General features: G+C 41.9%; 1 long non-coding RNA gene across 1 annotated transcript in view; it reads left to right on the forward strand.

The window, feature by feature from the left end:
- The window catches only part of LOC136150378 (uncharacterized), a 38,657-nt gene that overhangs the window by 10,582 nt on the left and 5,609 nt on the right, over positions 1 to 22,466 (forward strand). The window contains exons 3-4 of the long non-coding RNA XR_010659816.1: positions 7,854 to 7,937; positions 15,478 to 15,613. This is a non-coding gene — a long non-coding RNA (uncharacterized lncRNA). The remainder of the gene's footprint in view (positions 1 to 7,853; positions 7,938 to 15,477; positions 15,614 to 22,466) is intronic.

The raw sequence follows: 22,466 nt of genomic DNA on the forward strand, positions 1-22,466 counted from the left end.
GGGTTACCTCACACCTGAAGGGGCACCCCCAAATTGCAGACAGGAGAGACGTTTTCCCAAAGGAGATGCAACTTCCTTGGTTGATACTATTTGAGCAGGAAGACCGTAGCATGGTAACTGGAAGTTTTACTGAGGCACGAATATGAGTCATGGCCACTGCCTGGCTGGCGGTCTGGGGAAGGAGCTCTGCTCTTGGGGGCTGACTGGGAGGATGGAGGGGACCCAAGGGCCCCCTTCATCCTCTGGCTGGTTTGGTCCTGTCACCTAGATCTCAGACAGTGCATTCAGCAGAAAAGGGTTTGAAGTGAGGAACCCAACTCCGTGCCACTGTTTCCTCATGTGTAAAATGATTCATACTGTTTATCTCACTGCGTTGTTGTAGGGAAAGGTGAGTTAGGACAGGCTTGGCACGTCAGAAACGCTCCATAAATGTTAGCTGTGATCATCAGCATTGAGGATTCTTGACATCTGTGGGTATAATGTACCCCAGATCCTTTTCCAGTTTCCTAAATGACCAATAAAGAATGCATATGCTGGCTCCTGAGTTTCTCCAAACGACATGTTCCATGTTGAATGCAGTATTTCCTGTGTACATCATCACACTGCAAGTCAACCAACTATTCAGCTTAGCTCTCACCATGGGGGTGAGTATGTGGTGGCCAGAATTCACTGAGATGCAGTATTTTTATTACCCCATGAGTTTGTCACTGACTCAGTTGTAAGCAGAGACCAACCCAACCACATGAATGAGCAGTCCCTGGGTCCCCTCCACCCCCTGCAAAAGCCCTGCAGAGCTGAGAACTTTGCCCAGAGCCCCAGCAGTGGACATGACTCAAATCTGTGGCCCAGCAAAGCTGTCAGTTCTCATGCTATGGGGTCATTCCATCTGGAACTGTTTAAACCAAGTAAGTTGGCACCATAACTGTCAGAGAGCCATTATGATTTTGCCCAAGATGGGTTTCAGAGGGTGCTAGTTCCAGTGAATGTTTACAGGTGCTGAGTCTTCTCTGGGCTCTCAAGGAAGTTTGAGGAACCTTGGCATTTTAAGCAAGTTCCTTTTCTGAGGACATCTGTATCTTTCACAAGCCAACTTAGAGTTTGCAGGGGAGGAACAGGTAGGTTCTTCCTCACACTTCTTTGACAACCTACTGTTGTCTGTGTGGGACATGCTCTACTGCAGTACTTTCCAGACCTTCCTCTGCACATGGTTCACCTGGGAGCTTATGTGCTGTTTCTGACTCAGAAGATCTCGGGAGGCGCCTGAGAGTCTGCATTTCTATCAGGCTCCCGGGTCCCATGGAGGCTACTGATTCCACGGACTTGGAACAGTTGGGGTTTGAGGAGATACTTCTGAAAGGTGTGTGTGCTGCGTTCACTACCCCAGAAGGCTCCTGTGACCTTCTTTTCACAGCCTTAACACTTGCTGAAGCGCTTGGAGTGCGTGAAAAGTGAACCGAGCACTGGGCTGGAGAGGAAGCTCAGGAGAGCAAAGGGTTCCGCCTGTTTTGCTCCCAGCGATGTCTCTGGAACCAGGAGCTGAGCCTGGATCACATAGGGGCTTAGTCGCACCTGTGGAGTTACTAGGGAAACTCAGCCAAGATGCTCTTTTCCAGGCATCTTCTGAAACATGTGCTGTGCTGAGCTGTGATGGATTTGAGTTTTTCAGTGGGCTGAGATTGCTACAGACTCACCAAAGATTTTGAAAAGCATCCAAGGCATCTCTTTCTTAAGCTTATAAATCTGACTCAGTCAGCATCTAGGTGAGGCCCCCACCTATGAGGCATGGCTGCTTTTCTTGTTATGGGAGCTTCAGCTCACGTGGTCTCTGAGCATTCATGGAGAGAGAGGCATCCCGCTCTGGCACTTGGGGGTATGGGCTCCAGGCGGCCCATTATCTTCAGAATGAAGCACTTTCTTTGAGATAGGACCAAAGTAGCCCAGGCAAAGTTCATGGGCAAATTATTAAACCAAGATCAAGGATTCGGCCTCAATCTTGTCCTGATGTTCTCATTACCAATCCAGGCAGGGAGCCAAATTCCTTGCTCTTCAAGTGTGTGTGTGTATGTATGTTTGTTTGTTTTGTTTTGATCTGAGAGAATAGGAGAAGCCATTTGTTACCATGGTAAGTACTCAGTGAGATTCTTATTTATCTTTTTGTATGGAAGTATAGTTGACTCATGATATTCTATTAGTTTCAAGTATATAATAGTGATTTAGTATTTTTTATGGACTATACTCCACTTTAAAGTGAAAGTGAAGTCGCTCAGTTGTGTCTGACTCTTTGCGACCCCGTGGACTCTGTGGCCTCCCAGGCTCCTCCCTCCATGGGATTGTCCAGGCAAGAATACTGGACTGAGTTGCCATTTCCTTCTCCAGGGGATCTTCCTGACCCAGGGATCGAACCTGGGTCTCCCACATTGTAAGCAGACGCTTTAACCTCTGAGCCACCAGGGAAGCCCCATACTCCACTTCAAGTTATCATAAAATATTGGTTATATTTCCTGTGCTGTACAATATAACCTTGGAGCTTATTTTATACACAGTAGTTTGTGCTTCTTAATCCCCTGCTCCCATCTCACTCCCTTCCTTCATCCGGCTTCCTACTGGTGATCACTATCTATCTGTGTTCTTTCTATCTGTGAGTCTATTTCTGTTTTGTTGTATTTGCTCATTCGTTTTATTATTATTATTTTTAGATTCCACACACAAGTGAAAATATGCAGTCTTTGTCTTTCTTTGTCTGCTTATTTCACAAAGAATAATACCTTCCAGCAAGGTTCTTAAATAGGGCAGCATGGGGGCCTAGTGCCTTCAACATCTTACCACCTTTGAGAAACTTACAACCTTCTTAGGGAGCCCCAGCCCTCAGTACCTGGGCTGTGTGGCCAGTGACCCGATGGGAAGTACACTGGGTGCTCTTCAGTGATTCCTGAGCTGAGCCGATCCAAGAGGACCTTTCAGAGAAGTGAAAATGAGCTGTCTTCAAGTGGTAACAGGGCAGGATAAAGGACGAGTGTGTGAATGTGAAGTTGAACTTCCACAAGCATTATTTGGAAATCTGTAACCAGAGTAGCCTGCCTAGAAGATGCTCTGATATGCAATGGATAGAAAAGCAGACTGGAAGCAAAGTGTAAACAGCCTTAAATGTCAGGCCATGGGGGCTGGACACCTGGACCCCTCTCTTTAGAACTGGAGTCTGGTTCCAGCAACCACTAGGCAGTCCCAGAAAGGCTCCTCTTGAGTGAGGCCAAGGGTGGGTCACCAGGTGATAGGAAGACACTGGATTCGGCCGCTAGGTACGGTTGTACAGCCTGTGCACTGCACCAGAGTGCCTGACCAAGGGAGCAGGTTCTCACTCCTCATCCAGCTGTGCACCCTGGCATGAGGCTGCCTTCTGCTAGAGGGCCTCCTGAATCCGGTGTTCACAAAGACACTCTCGAGAGCTGGTGAGCTGGCGGTGGTCAGATCCTTTCAACTCACAGCCATGGGTGTTTACATTTTCTCAGAGCAGCCCGGGTGTATGTTCCCAGGGTGTCCCGGGGAGGGCGCTGCTCAGCTTAGCACAGGCCGACAGAGCCCCGAGCGCAGAGCTGTTCTAAGAATGCAGCCAGAACTGGAGCAAGCCGGTTTTCAGCTCCTGGGCTCCCGGACCAGCGAGCAAGTGGTCTGTACCTGTCCTCGCAACCGAATACAATGATATCTTAACTGCGAGGAGGACTCGATTCCCAGCATGAAAGAAGTGAGACCAGAGCGTCTGCAGCCCTCAAGCTCCTAGTTAGGACCGGCAGCCCGCTGTCCTAAGGGGTTTGGGAGGAGACTTGTCCCGCAGTTGCGGGCCGGGCAGGAGCGGAGACACAGAATCAGAGGATGCAGAGAGACGCGAGGGCGCTAATGATGGGGCAGCAGGTGTGTCTCATCAGGGCCGCCGCTAGCCTTTGGGTTCTCCTGTCACTGTGACAACCAGAAACTTTCCCCTGCGTGTTTCAAAAGCCCCCTCAGGAGGGTTGAATCATTCCCAAATGACAACTGAGCCAGCGTCCCGGCGCTAGAGGCAAGGGTCCCAGCCTCATTCAAAGGCTGCTGAGCGCAGCGCCACTGTCTCCCGCCAGGGTCTTGGTTAGGCTCCTCTGAAAAATGAGGGTACTCTACTGACTGTGGCACAGCCCCCCAGCAAGGAGCGCCCAGGGTTCCCCCCACCCCCGTTATTGTCAGGGAGGTGAACCCAGCATCAGGTCCACCCCTTAGCCTGAGAAGATCTTGCGTGACTTGGGTTGTTTACTGCTCCTTTGCCTTATTTTCATATTTTATCATATTCTTTTGAATATTTAAACAATGTATTGTTTCATCTTGCTCGTTTTGGAAGTGTTAGGAAAAGATCATACCTTAGATGAGTTACATTTTTAAAAAATTCAAAGCTATGTTTGTGAGATTTATTTGAGTTGATGCAAATAGCTGTAGTTCATTCATTTTCACGTTCTCACACAGGTCTCCCAGTGCACGTGGGCAAATGTCTTCAGGTATGTATTTAGGAATGAAGTGGATCGGTCAAAGAGTCAGATTTTCAACTTCTGTGTGGCACCAAATTGTTTTGCAAAGTGATTGTAGGAATTTCACTGCTACTGGCAGTGTGTGAAAGTCCCTGTTAAACCACATTCTCATAAACACCAGCTATTATCTCAATTTTCTCAATCTAGTGTGTGTAATATAGTCTTCTTGGTCTTAGTTTTCATTACCCTGATTGCTAATGAGATTAAACATAATTTCATGTTTATTTGTCATTTGTGCTTCCTCTTCTGTGAAATGCTTGTTTGTTCCCGTTCTGTTCCCACTTTCATTAAGTTGTCCTAATTTGTAGAATTTTTTAAAAAATGCAATCTGAATATTAATTCCTTGTTAGTTACAGCTCTTAGAATTATCTTGGTGTTTTCACTTCATGGTGTCTTTTGATAGTATTAATGTAGATGTATTATCAATGTTTTTTTTTTAATTTATTTATTTTATTTATTTGGTTATGCCAGTCTTAGTTGTAGTATATGGGATCTAGTTTCCTGACCAGAAATTGAACCCAGGCCCGCTTCACTGGGAGCACAGTCTAACCACTAGACCACCAGGGAAGTCCTGTCAATATTTTCATTTTTTGTTGGTAGTTTTTGTGTCTTTTTAAAGAAATCATTTTAATAAATTGCAAGGTTACAAAGGTATTTGAAATTTCTTCTAAAAACCTTTTGCATATTTAAAATTTTTATCCATTGGGAATTAACTTTTGTATATGAGAATTAGGATTACCTTTCAAGTTTTCTTATATGGATAACCAGTCACCTCAGCATGTTTTATGGAATGCCCTGCCCGTGATTTTCAAGGTCACTCTCTTCATCTAGCAACTTACCACATGATAAATGTAGACCTACTTCCCTTGTTTGTTTCATTGATAAGTTTGACTTTCCTGACCTCAAAACCACACTGTTTTAATTACATTAGCTTTTTAGTAAGCCTTGTAATCCAGAAAAGAAAGTTCCTTCATCCTGTTTATCGTCGAAATGTCTTGGCTCTGCTTTACTATTTGCTCTTCTGCATAGAGAGAGAATCATATGCTAATAAAGCCATTTAACCCTTTTCTTTGCAAAAACAGTTTGGACTACTCTTTCAGTCTATTTAATAATTATAAAGTTACTTAGATTTCCATTTTTTTTCAATTACTTTCATAAGCAGTATATTTTTAGGAATGTTTTCGTTTCTTTTAGTGTATGGGCATAAAGTAGTTTATTCTAGTACCACTTTAAAAAAAATTTTTTTGATATGTCCCTTTGTTCATGTATATTCATTCCTTCTCTCTTCTTCTCAGTCTTACCAGAGATTGATTAATCCAGTTTTAATAGTTTTTTCAAAGAACTTTTGATTTGGTAGTTCTCCTGTATCATGTCCTTGTTTCATGTTACACTAATGTATGCTCTTTTCTGTGTTATATCCTCCGTCCTGCTTTCCTAGTGTTTGTTTTATTTTTCAGATTGGCTGGATTTCAATGAATTCCTCACAACCAATTTATGATTTGGCTTGCTCAGTTCTAGTAAGTCTGGTATCATGTGTTCACCTCATTTCCCTTTCCAAAAGTTTGTTGCTGTAGTTGTTTCTTCTTATATTCTACCCATATTTGTGAGCATATATCTTTTGTTTTTTTAAATAATAGGTTTTGGGAAGGGAATAAAATAGTTTATATGTAGATATATGTGCTCAGTTTTCTGTCTTCACTTGGAACCTGTAACCATTTATTAATCTTTCTTCCTCGTTTATCCTCTTCTGGTTCTCACTGGGATATATTCTGTTTAGTTTCTCCAACTCTGTCTTCTAATTCGCTAATTCTCTCTTCTTTTTAACCCATCCCCTGGGTTTTATTTGATAATAATAATATATTTTGTTTATAAAATTATATTTAATTTTTCAACTCTACCATTTTATTTTTGATGGTCTGCCCATTGCATTCTATTTCTGTGACTTTGTCATCTATGTCTTTAAGGACTTTATACATAGTTATTTCACATATATAGTTGTTTTAATATTTAAAATCTTTGAAGATCTAAATCTGATGTACTTTGTTTCTTTCATCTCTGGCCCAAAGTTATTTGCTTTCTTATGCTTTTGTTTCTTAAATTTTATTAAGAGCTTCTATTTTGATCTTCATCTGTGGAAATCCTAGAAACCCTAATTGCTTAGTTGAGGAAGCTTTTCTCTAGAGCAGAATTGCATTTGCTACGAGTCAGAGGGTGTTGCTGCTGCTGCTGCTGCTGCTAAGTCGCTTCAGTCGCGTCCGACTCTGTGCGACCCCATGGACGGCAGCCCTCCAGGCTCCTCCATCCCTGGGATTTTCCAGGCAAGAGTACTGGAGTGGGGTGCCATTGCCTTCTCCATCAGAGGGTGTTACCCATGTATAAAAACTTTAGCCCCCCTACTAGAATCCCAGGCTTAATCTCTTCATCTTGATTTACTTAGCTTTGATTTTTGATTTTAGTATCAGCATTTGCCAGCCCTACCTTTCTCCCGTACTTATCACTTAGTCACAGTGAGTTCAGATCTTTGGGAAAGGGTGAGTGTGAGTGTGGATGAGTCATACATTGCTTCTCACAAACCTAGGGATAAAATCAAAGGTGTGTTTTATCAGGTTGTATTCATTTCATACTAGGGGAGACTCCATAGTATCTAGTCTCCATAGTGCCAGACGTGCTTTGTAGCACTTCACTATTGGATTCTACTCTCAGGGAATTTTGGTATAGCTGTTGAGGACAGAAATTATCTGGTGTTCACAGTTATCTCTACCTCCCAAGGGGGTGTTTGAATACCTTTAGGCGATACCATTTCTTTTCTTTGTATTTGGCATTTCTCTGAATCCACAGCATCTTGGTGTGAGAATTTTTCCTGTGATAAGAAAATCTCTTTAATTTTTTCAGCTCTTTGATTTCTGTTTTTTACCCTCTTCAGAGAAGGAATCTATAAGCCTATGCTACTCAGTATGGTTGCCACTGGCTCCATGTGGCTATTTAAATTTAAATTAATCAGTTCTCAGTGAAAAAGTCAGTTCTCAGTGAAAAATCCCAAAAGAAGGAAGGTGTTCCAAGTAACTCAGTTCAGCATATTGCTGGCTTTCTTTGAGACCAACTCCCTTCTCTTTGGTGTAACTGTTCAGCTCTTTCTAATCAATCACAGTAGAGAAGGGAATTGGGGGAGGGGATTGTGTCCCCCACAGAATCCAGAGCAGGGGCTCTCCTGAAGCAGGGAGAGATGATGAGTACCCTGTGTGAGAGGGAGGAGGCAGACAGTCGTGGGCATTTCTAATATTCTTCGTGACCTCGTTTGGTTTTCAGGACAATCCTAGAGCATAAAGGCGTTATTATCTCCGTTTAAGACTCCTTTTAAAAGATGAAGAAACTGAGAATCTGAGCAGTAAGGTGAGTTAACCAAAGATGCACAACTGAGGTGGAAAAGCCACACACACGTACTCACAGTTTATAGAAGGATCCTTTCCCTCTTTCCTACCGAATGTCTGTGTGCATTCCTCTGACTTCCGATGTGTACTACTGATAGGTTTCCCATAGATGTAGCCTCGGAACCCAGTCCTTTTTTCCCACCCCTGCTTCCTAAATCAGACGTATTCCAACTCCTTGCTCTTAAATCTGAGGTTACCTACACCCCCCACATTCTAAGGAGTATAATTTGCAGTTTTACATTGTAGCTAGTTTCTTAGTAATTCTTGAACAGAATTCTGAGAGAAAACTAGGATTCTTTTTTATCTGTGATTTGAACTTCCTAGAGAGCCCAGGGCTCCTTTGACAATGTCTGCCATCATTCCATAGTTTGAAATTTGCAAAGTTGCCATTCATGACCAGTTACTTCTACCTGGCTTCTTTCTCTCCAGTGAGGCAAACCTTGGTTATGAATTTGTGGCACAGAAAACTAGATTTTCAATAAGAGTGAATAAGAATTTAATACGTGTCCTTTTTTATAGACCCGGAAGTTGTTAAAACAATTAGCACATAAACAAGCGGTACTAAACAATGTGAAAGGGCTATGCAAAATACAAAACACTCATGTTGGAAGTCTTTCTCCAAAATCCTAAACTATTATCTCTCACATGGGTAAGATAAATATTATCAGATAAACTATGATGCTTCAGTAGATCAGAGAAAGAGCAGGACCCCTCAGCCCCTCCAACTTTTCAGTCAAGGAATTAGAAAGAGAGACTAGACACTGATAAAGGGCAGATTAGGCATTTATTTTCATTAAACACACTGGTCTGGATAAATTAGAGCTGAGGCGAATAGGAACATGCTGATGAGATCAATTATCCACAAGCAGTGACCTCCTGGGAACTTAAAAACCAGGAGAGGTGCCAAAGAGCCAGGAGACTGCAATCCCTGTGGTCCTGAATTTTAAAATGCTGAAGGTGAACTCGTAAACGACAGCAGGTGCAGACAAGGATCTAGAAGCCCTGGACATCCACGGTCCCAAGAGAGCTGGGGTAAGGGCCATGTAATGTTGCACCTACAAAGGAGATGCAGCCGGGGGGTTCTCAGTGACTGCAGACTCCAGCATGAGTCACCACTGGGATACTTCAGCCACAAGCTAATGTCACAGTCAGCCACGTTCATAGAACTATAGTGTTTCCAGAAGGGAGCATGATGATCCACCCAGACTTAGTGACATCTGAAGCTCTGAGTCGTCCTCTATTGATCCTGCTATTGTATAGAGAAGAGTTTCATGACATTTACTCCAGGCAACAGGGTCTGTGCTTTGATTTTGGTTTTTTATCACAATGAGATAAACATTGCCGGGCCCTAGAGACAGCGGCTGTTCGCTTTGTTCTTAATCAAGCGCTGTGTCAGGGAACATTCTGTTTTTGTCCCTGCTGCTGCTCCCCTCTATCTGAAGGTAGAAGTCCCCAGCTGTATGGATTCTCCTGGGCCCCAGTACCAGCGTGGCTTGTTGGTGATGAGCATCTGTGACAGAGGAAGGATGCTTCTGAGCTTATAAACAAGCCTCTGGGAGCTTAGCCAGTCGACTGCATCAATCAGGGAGTGTGCCACCCATCCTGCACCCCTTTTTTTGACTCAATATAAGGCAGATTTCCTAACAATCAGGGCTGTTTAAAAACCGAACTGGCTGCCTTGGCGAGGAGTGGGTGCCTCATCAACTGGAAATGTTCAAGAGCAAAGTGTGGGTGACTTTCTGAATACAGATGTGGATCAAGAAGAGGCTGAGCAGGGAGAATGCCAGGACCTCTTCCAAATCTTAACACCAGGGTCTTTCATTTAGACCACCCTGTTTTTGCTGAAGATAAAACTTTCCGAGTAGTTTGATTCTCTTCACTTGGTGTTAGCAGCCCCCTTTGAATGACAGTGTTAGGCCTCCAAATCCATTTTAAAGTAAGTCTTTGCAGATGTTCTTTTATCTCTCTCCATTGCTACTGGTGTTGCCCCCAGTCTCTCTGCAATGACCAACTGAATTCATAAGGAGGGAGAGACCCTTTCTGGGGTTTTCTAGTTTTCTGTGTCCACTGGAAGGACACTTTCTGGCCTTCTCTCTAATCCCGGTACCTTTTTCAGCAAAGGGAAGGAAAAACCACTATATGAGTAGTGCGAACAGATTGCTGTGGGAGCTCACCTGTGAGCATTCTCTCTTCCTTACCTGCTTGCTAGCTGGCTCAGTCCAAATGCATTTGAAGCAAGAGCACGAATTACTCTAATTTAGGGCAATTATAGGATTTACAAATTAAATATATTCCCAGTGGTTTCCCTAGCAACCATCTCTGAATCACACGATGAGATAACACTATTGTTCAATTTAATTAGATTCTGCTATTAAGAGAAGTCCAACTATAATTCACAGCAAGTGCTTACCTGGTGTGGGCAGAAAGTGCCCTGGGTAGCCAGGCAGGAGACCTTCATGCAGGTTCCAATTCACAGGGGTCAGATCCAGAGCAGGACACACCCTGAGACCCTGGTGACAGTTTCACAGCAACGCAAAGGGGTCTGAGCAGGGCCAAGAGAAGGAAGACTCAGGTGCTTCTGAGTGAGTGAAAATAAGCACAGAACAATTTGAGGCGAGGGATCTCTGTGAAGGCTGCTGAGACGCAGTGAGGTCCTATGCAGGGTAGGCTCACCCAGCTCCGCAGGGCTAAGGTCATGCTTCAGGTGGCGAGGCCAAGCCAGGGACTGAGCACACGTCTTTATGCTGCCAGCCTCAGTGGGGTATGGGAGGGCAAGCTGACAGGAGGACTTTCAGTTCTAGGGTTTTTACCTGGACCATAGAGGCTTGAGTCATATCACTTTTGAGGCCCCTTCCAGCTCTTTTGGGTAGGAGGACTTATATGGTTATGGAACAATTTAAAAATAATCATATTTATAGTCAATTAGCCAGTAAAGAATATGCCTGCAATGCAGGAGATCCCAGTTTGGTTCCTGAGTGGAGAAGTTCCCCTAGAGAAGGGATAGGCTACCCACTCCAGAATTCCTGGGCTTCTCTGGTGGCTCAGACAGTAAAGAACCCACCTGCAATGTGGGAGAGTTGGGTTCGATTCCAGGGTTGGGAAGATCTCCTGGAGAAGGAAATGGGTACCCTCTCTAGTATTCTTGCTTGGAGAATCCCCGTGGACAGAGGAGCCTGATGGGCTACCATTCATGGGGTCTCAAAGAGGGACTGAGCACAGCAGAGAGATGAAAAGAGCAACTTTATTGCAGGATATAAAATTAACACACAGAAATCCCTTGCATTCCTATACACTAATGATGAAAAAACAGAAAGAGAAATTAAGGAAACAATACCATTCACCATTGCAACAAAAAGAATAAAATACTTAGGAGTATATCTACCTAAAGAAACAAAAGACCTATACATAGAAAACTATAAAACACTGATGAAAGAAATCAAAGAGGACACAAACAGATGGAGAAACATACCATGTTCGTGGATTGGAAGAATCAATATTGTCAAAATGGCTATTCTAACCAAAGCAATCTATAGATTCAATGCAATCCCTATCAAGCTACCAACGGTATTTTTCACAGAACTAGAACAAATAATTTCACAATTTGTATGGAAATACAAAAAACCTCAAATAGCCAAAGTAATCTTGAGAAAGAAGAATGGAACTGGAGGAATCAACTTGCCTGACTTCAGACTCTATTACAAAGCCACAGTCATCAAGACAGTATGGTACTGGCACAAAGACACAAATATAGATCAATGGAACAGAATAGAAAGCCCAGAGATAAATCCACGAACCTATGGACACCTTATCTTTGACAAAGGAGGCAAGGATATACAATGGAAAAAAGACAACCTCTTTAACAAGTGGTGCTGGGAAAACTGGTCAACCACTTGTAAAAGAATGAAACTAGAACACTTTCTAACACCATACACAAAAATAAACTCAAAATGGATTAAAGATCTAAATGTCAGACCAGAAACTATAAAACTCCTAGAGGAGAACATAGGCAAAACACTCTGACATGAATCACAGCAGAATCCTCTATGACCCACCTCCCAGAATATTGGAAATAAAAGCAAAAATAAACAAATGGGACCTAATGAAACTTAAAAGCTTTTGCACAACAAAAGAAACTATAAGCAAGGTGAAAAGACAGCCCTCAGATTGGGAGAAAATAATAGCAAATGAAGCAACAGACAAAGGGTTAATCCCAAAAATATACAAGCAACTCCTGCAGCTCAATTCCAGAAAAATAAATGACCCAATCAAAAAATGGGCCAAAGAACTAAACAGACATTTCTCCAAAGAAGACATACAGATGGCCAACAAACACATGAAAAGCTGCTCAACATCACTCATCATCAGAGAAATGCAAATCAAAACCACAATGAGGTACTATTACATGCCAGTCAGGATGGCTGCTATCCAAAAGTCTACAAGCAATAAATGCTGGAGAGGGTGTGGAGAAAAGGGAACCCTCTTACACTGTTGGTGGGAATGCAAACTAGTACAGCCACTATGGAAAACAGTGTGGAGATTTCTTAAAAAACTGGAAATAGAACTGCCATATGACCCAGCAATACCACTTCTGGGCATACACACTGAGGAAACCAGATCTGAAAGAGACACATGCACCCCAGTGTTCATCACAGCACTGTTTATAATAGCCAGGACATGGAAACAACCTAGATGCCCATCAGCAGATGAATGGATAAGGAAGCTGTGGTACATATACACCATGGAATATTACTCAACTGTTAAAAAGAATTCATTTGAATCAGTTCTAATGAGATGGATGAAACTGGAGCCCATTATACAGAGTGAAGTAAGCCAGAAAGATAAAGAACATTACAGCATACTAACACATATATATGGAATTTAGAAAGATGGTAATGATAACCCTATATGCAAAAAAGAAAAAGAGACACAGAAGTACAGAACAGACTTTTGGACTCTGAGGGAGAAGATGAGGGTGGGATGTTTTGAGAGAACAGCATGTATATTATCTATAGTGAAATAGATCACCAGCCCAGGTTGGATGCATGAGACAAGGGCTCAGGCCTGGTGCACTGGGAAGACCCAGAGGAATCAGGTGGAGAGGGAGGTGAGAGGGGGGATTGGGATGGGGAATACATGTAAACCCATGGCTGATTCATATCAATGTATGACAAAACCCACTGCAATGTTGTGAAGTAATTAGCCTCCAACTAATAAAAATAAATTGAAAACAAAGACAAAACAAACAAAAAAAAGAGCAACTTTATTGGTAGTCACGTGGGAGCACTTCAGCTGGACCCACAATCAAGTGACCTTCAAAACAGCATGACCCTGACCAAGTCTGGACCTACATGTGGGTAGAAATGGGAATATAGCTCAGACACACAAGAATGGGCAACTTACCTTGAACCAATGAATTCTGGAGAAGGACACATTCCCCTAGACTGTGGACTGGGATCCAACTGTTCTTCCTTCTTACAGGAAAGCAGAAGTAAAAAAAAGTCTGCATCTAACACACAGCCAGCCTAAGAGAGAGTCCAGCCTCACCAAAAAGAGAAGTCCTCCCCCAGCCCCCCACCCCGGGAAGAAGTGAAGGAGGGGGAGAAAGATGGGCACAAGCTAACTCCTGTGGACTGAAAAAGATGCACAATGTGAGGGTTGCAGGGTAAATTTTGTTGGGGGCAAAATGAGGACTGCAGCCTGGGAGACAGCACCTCAGATGAAAGGATTTCGTGCTTTCCTAGATATGAAGAGATGCAAGGATTGGTATTATGAAATCAGTTCCTGAAAATATCTAACTATCTAAAGACCTGTCCCACCAGATTCCCTGGAGCACAGAGTGCTTCACTCCACCCTGAACGCCCTCAGGGGATGTTGAAGGTCCACAGCTGCAACAGCTCCCGGTTCAGTCTCTGCAGAGGCAGATGGGAAATGCCCTTGTCGTTCAGTTACTAGCAAATGCTCTTGGCAAGTGCCAATTTGTAGTTGACACTTCCAATGCCCCAAAGAGGGCAGAGATTCCTGTTTTGTGGAGTGGCAAGAATGCAGGAGGGGAGAAAAGGGTTCCCTTAATACAGGGCAGGGAGTATTGAATGAAATATTAGAGGCACATAGCTGGCTCATGGTGGATGCCCCTCATCTCTTCTTGCTTCTCAGACAATAGATGTCTGGCCACCCACAAACCTGTGTGTGTGCGGAGAGCCTGCAACTCTCAGCGGCTGCCGCCTACACATATATGGGTCACAGTACCTTTGAAAATTAAAATCTGAAATTAGACAAGCCTTTTCTGTCCCATGACAGGTTTGAGTAGAGTGGAGCTATTGAGTTATTGAATTTTTAAGGGTATATATATATATATTTTAGTTTTCCAATATTTCTTATTATGACTGAACTGTATAGACTTTTATAATGTTCCTTGTAAAAGGAGAATGTGTTTATAAGCATGCATCTTGCAAAATCCTTTGCCGCCAGTCTTTCTGAACTATCACCAGTGGGAGATTCATCCTGTCTTTCTAGATTTCTTGTTCAGTTTTTCAGAGATTCTTAATTTAGTATTCAGCACTCTAGCAATGGGCTTCCCTCATAGCTCACTAGGTAAAGAATCTACCTGCAATGCAGGAGATCTGGGTTTGATTCCTGGGTCAGGAAGATCCCCTGGAGAAGGAAATGGCAACCCACTCCAGTACTCTTGCCTGGAAAATCCCATGGATGGAGGAGCCTAGCAGGCTACAGTCCATGGGGTCGCAAGAGTCGGACACGTCTTAGCGAGTAAACCCTGATGGGTATTACATTCTAGACAATGAACAGATATTTGTCCAAGGGTCAGAGAGGGAAGAGAACATGCTCAGGAACTCACTACAGTGAGTGGCTGAGTTGGGTTCAATACCACATCCATGCTGCCTTGCACTGCTTCTCATGGGCCTAGAGTAATAGTGACTGGGCTTTCAAATTCTCTTTCCAAGATCTGTGTCCATTCCCCCCGCCCTCCACCCCATTCCCCTCCACTAGATAACTGGGTTCATGGAGGAGAAAGACACCAAAATAAAATCTTTCTGGGGTAGAATAACACATGACTTCCTGTTTTCTGAGAGTAAAGGAAAAATCTCTCTCTTTTTGTAGGTTGTTGATACCTGATAATATTTATTGGCTCCTGGCTCTGTGCCAGGCATGGTGCTGGACACTTTATGTTGTTTCATTTAGTCTTCACAGCAATCCCATGAGCAATGATTATCATCCTCGTGGTACAGATGAGGAAAAAGAGGCTTGGAGGCTCTTTAGCTTTCTGTGCAGTCTTACCAGAAAGTGGTGGAACTTTGCCAGCTCAGACAATTTCATTTTAAATCCTTCCCAAAGCCTTTATCCTCTACCTATCCATTCCTCCTCCTACCCAAAGTTAGAGATGTATTTAAAGGAAATCCATTTTGAATTTGCATGTTCCGTGAGTGTTTGAGTTTATGAGTCACTTTCACTTGATTTCCTTCATTCTTTGCTTTCTGTACTTACAGAGAAACAGGTGTTCGGAAAGTAAGAAGACCGTTGGGGGAAGGCAGGATCTTGGAACCTGGAGACATGCTGGGTGCAGAGACTGTAGGCCCATCCTTTGCATCTCCTCCCTAGACCAGCTGTAGTCGTGGAGTGTTGGTAAGAGCAGCAGATAAGAGCCAGTGACTTGGCTTAGCTATGCAAATTTGGCCACTGGATTTCCACTCTGGTTATAGTCTCCTGCACTGCAGTACAAGCAGGATGGGGTTATTGAATGCTGAATTTCCTCTGAGCATCCAATCTGGGTAACTCAATCCCACACCACTGAGAGACACTGCTAGCAAGTGCGGTGTTTTCTCTGAGCAACTGTTTCAGCTTGTCTGTTCGGCAAATGCTCATATGACATATACAGCTAGCTACTGTATACTGTTTTAGGCACTTTGTAAACATCAGCTTTTCCAGTCCTCCCAATACCATGTGGTAGGTATTCTAGAATATTGTCATCCCATTTAAAGGCAAGAGGGCTGAAGCACAGGGTGATTTACTTAAGGTCCCAAAGCTAGTAAGACCGGAGTCAAGTTGAATCTGAGAAGTCCAGCTCCAGAGCCCATGTTCTTACTTTGTTCTTTACTCTCTCATGGAGAGTGGGATTGACTGTGTAACTGATCAAGTGTCTCTCTCTAAATTAACATCCCAGCCTCCATGTTACCGCTCACATGTAAAAAGTGTGCAGACCTTGGAAATGTGTGCTTTAGGTATTAGCTTCACCCCGAGCTTCATTCTGCCTGCTTGTTTTCATCTCACTCTTCACCACGCCAGATTTTTTTCCCCCTGTTTATGAGTATAACTCTTTTTGTTGTTGTTCAGTCACAAAGTCATGTCTGACTCTTTGTGACCCTGTGAACTGCAGCATATCAGGCTTCCCTGTTCTTCATTATCTCCATGAGTTTGCTCAAACTCATGTCCATTGAATCAGTGATGCCATCCAATCATCTCATCCTCTGTCATCCCCTTCTCCTTTTGCCCTCAGTCTTTCCCAGCATCAGGGTCTTTTCTAGTAAGCTGGCTCTTGGCATCAGGTGGTCATACAACTCACCAAAACATCCTTTTGGGAAGATGGTAAGTAATTTTAAGAATAATAATAAAAAGAAATATACAGGTGATTCAAGTATAAAATAATATACTAGAATATTATATATATATAATAATAAAACAAATATAAAGGTGGTGCATGTTTGGAATCCTAAGAGGCTAACTGTATCCTGAAGGGTCTATCCGCGGAGTTTGGGAGAAACAGTGGGGTAAGAGGCAGCTCTATCTCAGAGGAATAGAGTACAGGTTCTCTGAAAGGATGCATGCTTCCTGGCTGGAGGCGGGGGCTATTGGAAATTTTGTTGGATGTGGGGGGATTGATTATTGCAATAATTGGGGGGTGCTATTGGGATAAACTGGGCAAGGGGAGACAGTCCCATACAAATTAAAAATGTCCCATTAGAAATATATAGATATAAAAATCTCTGTGGTTACAAGAGTCTAGTACCTAACTCTATTTTACATACATTTAAAAGAAAGTTTTACAGGGTTTTGACATAGACTGAATTTTCCAGGAATGCAGCTCCCATATAAATTAAGAGAAGACTGCACATCATTTGTTTCAGAACTTTACCAAGAATTGTCCCCCACTTTGGAATATTCCAGGCTTCTCTGGTGGTTCAGACAGTAAAGAATCTTCCTTCAATGCAGGAGACCCGGGTTTGATCCCCAGGTGGGGAAGATCCCCTGGAGAAGGAAATGGCTACCCACTCCAGTATTCTTGCATGGAGTATCCTATGGACAGAGAGGCCTGGCAGGCTACAGTCTATAGGGTCGTAAAGAGTTGGACATGACTGAGCAACTAACACTTTCACTTTTTAGACTATTCCGTTATCAACAACAGTACTTCTAGTATCTGAGTTAGCAATGCAATACACCTGTATCAGTTTGCATTTGCAGCTGTTGCATTCATACTGATTCTACTTACACACACACACACACACACACACACACAAGTATGCTCATTTAGTCTTAATCTCAAAGTGTCAAATATACATAATAGTAATCATTATTTAAGTGTTGTCATCTCACACGTACAGGTTTGCTCATTATAACTAGGACCTAGCATCTGCCAACTTTATCGTGTTTCTAGTGTAGTCAGGCCTGAACATCTCTAGGTAAAAATACATATGCTTTTATTATAAATTACTTTTCATTTGTTGATTTTTGATTCAAGAGGCTATTGTATTATTTTCTAAAAATTTAGACTGTGAATTTCTTTCAAGATAGTGAAGGGGTAGCTAACAAATGTATATTTAAGGTGATGGTGTTATGTCTGATAGGTTTAATATATCCTATCTCTTTTGAGGCCTTGGCCTCAAAGACGGGCTCCCTGCATGTACAAGTGTCTCCTTCAACTGTGTACTTCCGAGCTTAACATGACAGTAAGTAGCAATCTCCAAAACGACCGAATGACGTCTGTTCGTTTCCAAGGCAAACCATTCAATATCACAGTAATCCAAGTCTATGCCCCGACCAGTAATGCTGAAGAAGTTGAAGGTGAATGGTTCTATGAAGACCTACAAGACCTTCTAGAACTAACACACAAAAAGTATGTCCTTTTCCTTATAGGGGATTGGAATGCAAAAGTAGGAAGTCAAGAAATACCTTGAGTAACAGGCAAATTTGACCTTGGAGTACAGAATGAAGCAGGACAAAGGCTAATAGAGTTTTGCCAAGAGAACACACCAGTCATAGCAAACACTCCCTTCCAACAACACAAGAGAAGACTCTACACATGGACATCACCAGATGGTTAACACTGAAATCAGATTGATTATATTCTTTGTAGCCAAAGATGAAGAAACTCTTTACAGCCAGCCAAAACAAGACCAGGAGCTGACTGTGGCTCAGATCATGAACTCCTTATTGCAAAATTCAGACTTAAATTGAATAAAGTATGGAAAACTACTAGACCATTCAAGTATGACCTAAATCAAATCCCTTATAATGATACAGTAGAAATGAGAAATAGATTCAAAGGATTAGATGTGATAGAGTTCCTGAAGAACTATGGACGGAGGTTTGTGACATTGTACAGGAGGCAGTGATCAAGACCATCCCCAACAAAAAGAAATGCAAAAAGGCAAAATGGTTGCCTGAGGAGGCCTTACAAATAGCTGTGAAAAGAAGAGAATTGAAATACAAAGGAGAAAAGGAAAGATATACCCATTTGAATGCAGAGTTCCAAAGAGAAGCAAGGAGAGGTAAGAAAACCTTCCTCAGTGATCAATGCAAAGAAACAGAGGAACAATAGAATGGGAAAGACTACTCTTCAAGAAAATTAAGAGATATCAAGGGAGCATTTCATGCAAAGATGGGCACAATGAAGAACAGAAATGGTATGGATCTAACAAGCAAAAAATATTAAGAAGAGCTGGCAAGAATACACAGAAGAACTATACTAAAAAGATTTTCATGACCCAGATAACTATGATGGTGTGATCCCTCATCTATAACAAGACATCCTGAAGTGTGAAGTCAAGTGGGCCTTAGGAAGCATCACTATGAACAAAGCTAGTGGATGTGATGGAATTCCAGTTGAGCTATTTCAAATCCTAAAAGATGATGCTGTGAAAGTGCTGCACTCAATATGCCAGCAAATTTGGAAAAGTGAGCTGTGGCCACAGGACTGGAAAAGGTCAGTTTCATTCCAATCCCAAAGAAAGGCAATGCCAAAGAATGCTCAAACTACTGCACAATTGCACTTATCTCACACGCTAGCAAAATAATGCTCAAAATTCTCCAAGCCAGACTTCAACAGTATGTGAACTGTGAACGTCAGATGCTCAAGCTGGATTTAGAAAAGGCAGAGGAACCAGAGATCAAATTGCAAACGTCTTTTGGATCATAGAAAAAGTGAGAGAGTTCCAGAAAAATAGCTACTTCTGCTTTCTTGACTGTGCTAAAGCCCTTGACTGTGTGGATCACAGCAAACTGTGGAAGATTCTTCAAGAGATGGGAATACCAGACCACCTGATCTACCTCCTGAGAAATCTGTATGCAGGTCAAGAAGCAACATTTAGAACTGGACATGGAACAATAGACTGGTTCCAAATAGGGAAAGGAATACGTCAAGGCTGAATATTGTCACCCTGCTTATTTAACTTATATGCAGAGCACATCATGAGAAATGCTGGGCTGGATGAAGCACAAGCTGAAATCAAGATGGCCAGGAGAAATATCAATAACCCCAGATATGCAGATGACACCACCCTTATGGTAGAAAGTGAAGAAGAACTAAAGAGCCTCCTGATGAAAGTGAAAGAGGAGAGTGAAAAAGTTGGCTTAAAACTCAACATTCAGAAAACTAAGATTGTGGCATCCAGTCCCATCACTTCATGGCAAATAGATGGGGAAACAATGAAAACAGTGACAGACTTTATTTTCTTGGGCTCCAAAATCACTGCAGATGGTGACTGCCCCCGTGAAATTAAAAGAGACTTGCTCCTTGAAAGAAAGCTGTGACCAACCTAGACAGCATATTAAAAAGCAGAGACATTTCTTTGCCAACAGAGGTCCATCTGCTTAAAGCTTTGGTTTTTCCAGTAGTCATGTATGGATGTGAGAGCTGGACTATAAAGAAAGCTGAGTGCTGAAGAATTGATACTTTTGAACTGTGGTGTTGGAGAATACTCTTGAGAGTCCCTTGGACTGCAAGGAGATCCAACTAGTCAATCCTAAAGATAGTCAGTCCTGAATATTTGTTGGAAGGACTGATGCTGAAGCTGAAGCTCCAATACTTTGGCCACCTGATGTGAAGGACTGATTCCTTGGAAAAGACCCTGATGCTGGGACGTACTAAAGGCAGGAGGAAGAGGGAACGACAGAGGATGAGATGGTTGGATGGCATCGCTGACTCAATGGACATGAGCCTGAGTAAGCTGCAGGAGTTGGTGATGGATAGGGAAGCCTGGCGTACTGCAGTCCATAGGATCGCAAAGAGTCCGACACGACTGAGCGACTGAACTGACTGAAGTAGCATTTGGTCAATGTGTCATGTGTTTCTCCTTCATTCCTCAAGTAATTTGTTGAATGCTACAAGCTTATAGACATTGTGCTAGGTGCTACAAAGTCAGTTGGCTTAAGCTCAACTAATGCTACAAAATTAACAAGAGGAAAATATCAATAATTTTCGCCAATTTGAAATTTTACGGCATGTATTCCTTAAAATCATTACTTACTGAAATTGAGTGAAGTCACTCAGTTGTGTTCAACTCTTTGTGACCCCATGCTCTGTAGCCTACCAGGCTTCTCCATCCATGGGATTTTCCAGGCAAGAGTACTGGAGTGGGTTGCCATTCCCTTTTCCAGGGGATCTTCCTGACCCAGGGATTGAACCTGGGTCTCCTACATTGTAGGCAGATGCTTTACCCTCTGAGCCACCAGGGAAGCCCTACTGAAATTGCCCCCAAAAGATATAGAATATATTAATTAGTCCTGTAAATATTTTAAAAAATCTAATTCCAAGTGTCTTTCCCAGAAAGAACTGTTCGGTTTCACTAGTGAATTACACCAAGCATGTAAGAAAGAATAATTCTAATTCCATGAAAACTATTACAGAGAGTAAAGAGGAAAAACTTCCCAATTTGTTTTATGAGATCATATAACCTTCATAGCATAAACTTGATGTCAAAAATCATAGGCAAATATTACTCATGAACATACATGTGAGTATTCTAAAGAAAATATTAGCAAACTCAATCCAACAATATATAAAAAGTGCAATTCATCAAAATCAAGTTGCATATTTTGTAGGAATGCAAGAGTAGTTTAACATTGGAAAAAACAGTCAGTGTAATTCACTGTATTAAGAGTAAGAAAGCTATAAATCTTTTGGACATTTCAATAGGTGAAATATTAAATTCAACATCTATTCATGAGAAAAAAAATGTATAAACTAGAAACAGAAAAGAATTTCCTTATTTCCATAAGGGTTAGTTAAAAAAAAAAATACATACCTTATAGTGAAATGTTGAAAGCTTTCTCTTTGAGACTACAGATAAGACTAGAGTGCCGGTATCACCAATTCTGTGAAGCATTTTACAGAAATCCTAGCAAGTGCAACAAGAACAGAAAAGATAAAATGAATGTAACATAAGAAGTAAAACTATTGTTATTTACAACTATTGTTGTATGAAGTAAAATTAATTTGCAATTAAATTACCAGAAATAATAAGTGAGTTTAGCATAGTTTGTGACTACAAAGTCAAGGTACAAAATCAATTACAGCAGTAAAAATTAGAAAATAAAAATTTTAAACACATATCATTACAGTAGCAACAAAAGCATCAAATACCTGTGAATAAATCTCACAAAATACATGTAAGAACTCTGCTCAGATGATAATACAATATTGAGAGAAATTAATGAGGACCTACATAAGTAGAGAAATAGCCAATGTTTATTCACTGAAAAATCTGTAATACATTAACTCCATGATTTATAATCCTGATCAAAATCACAGTAGTATTTTTTCATAAAAAACTTATGAGCTGCTCCTGAAATATATGTGGAAATAAAAAGGGCTACTATGAAAGAATAAGGCCAAAGAAGTTGCATTCTAGACGTCAATACTTATTATAATGCTGTAATAATTAAGACAGTGTGATATAGGTGTAAAGGTAGACAAATAGACCAAGAGTCCTCAAATAGATCCACACATACTTGGACATGTGATCTTACAAGTCCACACCAGTGGGGAGAGGATAGGTCAGTCAGTGTTGTTGTCTTTTGGATAACTGTATGGGAAAAAGAAAAGAAACTTTATGTTGCAACATACATAAAAATCAATTTTCAATTGATGGTAGCTCTAAATGTGAAATTTCTATAAGATAAAAAAAAACTTCATGATGTGAAGGTAGAGAAAAGTACTTATTAAATGAAATGCACTCATCAGCAACAAAGGAAATATTGATAA

The sequence above is a fragment of the Muntiacus reevesi genome, chromosome 1 (genome assembly GCF_963930625.1).
Source record: "Muntiacus reevesi chromosome 1, mMunRee1.1, whole genome shotgun sequence".
Classification (NCBI taxonomy): Eukaryota; Metazoa; Chordata; class Mammalia; order Artiodactyla; family Cervidae; genus Muntiacus; species Muntiacus reevesi.